This window comes from Malurus melanocephalus, unplaced genomic scaffold (assembly GCF_030028575.1).
Source record: "Malurus melanocephalus ecotype Western Australia unplaced genomic scaffold, MMel_1.1 scaffold_664, whole genome shotgun sequence".
Classification (NCBI taxonomy): Eukaryota; Metazoa; Chordata; class Aves; order Passeriformes; family Maluridae; genus Malurus; species Malurus melanocephalus.
Window position 1 is genome coordinate 189,262 of NW_026623896.1, and position 2,445 is coordinate 191,706.

Below are 2,445 nucleotides of genomic sequence, written 5' to 3' on the forward strand. Positions count from 1 at the left end.
GCAGGTTGGGGACACTCTGCAGGCTGGGGACACTGCAGGTTGGGGACACTTTGCAGGTTGGGGACTCCACGGGTCCCCCAAGAGGAGCATTTTCAGGAGCTCAGGAAGCTCCTTTCCCCCCCAGGTGCCCAGGAATGGCTCCCACACTCCTGCCCCAGGAAGGAAGGGCCAAGCTGCTTCTGGGTTATTCACAGGGATCTCTGGAAAACTCCTGATGTGCTGCAGCCCCTTGGAAATGGGGATGGAGCTCCCAACTCCACAGCTTTGGGGGTCTCTGCTCCAAACCCCAGCTCCCACATACCACCAGCAGTGCAGGGGTGTGGCYTTGTCAGGAATGTTGGCTGGAATTGTCCACTGAGGTCATCCAAACTCATCCCGGGAAAAATCTCCTGGATGGAACAAATTCCAGATAGAGAGGAGCAAGGGGTTTTATCCTCACCAGTCTTCCCAGAGGGATCGTGCTGGGATCCTTCTCATCCTCACTCCTTTCTTTCCAGGAAGGGTTGTCCAGCACTGAGAAGATCTTTCCAGGGCAGCAGTGGAGYCACATCCCTGGAGGGATTTAAAAGCCCTGTGGATGTGGCACYTGGGGACGTGGGTCAGTGCTGGGGGGATGGTTGGATTTGGTGGCTCCAGAAGGCTTTTCCAAGCTCAGGGATCCTGGGATCTCCAGCCCAAGTGGGTCCATGGCCGGTCCTTTCCACGCCACCCTCATCCTTTAGTGCAGAGTCCCCATCCTTTGTGCCCCTGGAACTGAATTCCCAGTGGCAAGGACAAGCCCAGAGCCACCCCAGCCAGGGGCCAGCCCCACCAGGAGCGGGGATTGCATTGGGAACATCAATTGCAGCCCCGTCAGGATCTGGAATTGCATTGGGAACATCAATTGCAGCCCCACCAGGATCTGGAATTGTGCTGGGAACATCAATTGCAGCCCCACCAGGAACTGGGATTGTGCTGGGAACATCAATTCCCTCCCTGCCTGGATCTGCGTTGGACAGGGAGAGGCACAGGAGCACTGCTGTGACTTTGCCAGCCAGGGATGGATTTTGGAAGGCACATCCCAATCCTGGCACTATGCCAGGGGAACTGTTGGYCCCTTTTCCTGGCCACATGCCCCGTGTGCCACGTGACTCAGAGCAGCCCAGCAGTGCCAACRCTCCCAGGGACACGGGGCTGGGATGAGAGCGTTCCTGGTGTCTGTAAGGGGGTTTGGGACACAGCTCCAACCTCCCTGGATCCACTGCTGAGATCTCAGCTCGCTTTGGGAAAGCTCCTCCCCTGAGGGAGGTTTGGAAGAGCAGAGCCCTGCAGGACCTGAGCCTGGCACAGGGATAGAGCTCTGGAGCTTCCCAAATGGAAAATTGATCCTTTCACAGTTTCCAGGAGAGAGAAAGGACCAAGAATCACCAAATCTTGGACTGGAAGGAACCTTTGAGCCCATCTCATTCCAAGAGAGAGGAAGGACCAAGAATCACCAAACCCAGGATTGGAAGGSACCTTCCAGCCCATCCCATTCCAAGCCCACCCACAGGCAGGGACACCCCTTGGGAAGGTGACAGTGCCCTGGATGTGCTGCTGTCCCCAAGTGGCTCCAGGCCAGTGCCAGGAGGGGCCAGGGAGTTCAGCCACGCCTGAGTGTCTGTGTGACCTTTCCCACGTGCCGGACATTCCTGAGGGTGTTTATCCTCTGCTGCTGGATTGGGAGGGACAGGAGCTGATCRGAGGCAGCAAATCCATGTCTGGCTGGTTCCCTGCCAGCTCCTCCTGGCCTTCAGCTGCCTGAGCCTGCCTGGCTCCTCCATCCCCTGTCAGGAGCAGCTGGAAGCAGAAAAAGGGATCATTTTTGGGAGGGATGCCTTGGAGCTTCACTCCTTCCTGTTTTCCTGTGCCCAGGAGGAGCCTTGTACAAGAGCAGTGCAGGGATTTGGGACCTCAGTGGCCCTGATGGATGCAAAGACCATCCCTGGTCTTTCCCAGGGCTTTCATTCTCAGCAGACACACGAGCTGGGATTTGCCTCTGGRTGAGTTTTCCTGGAGGATCTGCAGCATCTCCCCCAGGCAGGTGGTGCTCACTCATCCTGACRGTGACAAGTGACATCCACAGCAAGTGACAGGACCGGAGGAAACGGCCTCGGCTGGTGCCAGGGGAGGTCAGGTTGGATATTGGGGAAGATTTCTCCATGGAAAAGCTTGTCCAGCCCCGGAGTCCCCATCCCTGCATGAATTCCACAGCCCTGTGGATGTGGCACCTGGGACACAGATCAGGGGTGGTCTGAGCAGAGTTAATGGCTGGAGCCACCATTCCAATTTATGTGAGGAGTCAGGGACCAAAATCCATGGAATTCCAGCTGCTCAGCTCCTGTGGCATTCCCAGCTGACATCAAAACTCAGATCTTACAGTCCCACTTTTCCCTGGCTCCAGTTGTCTCTCCCCCATCAGATATA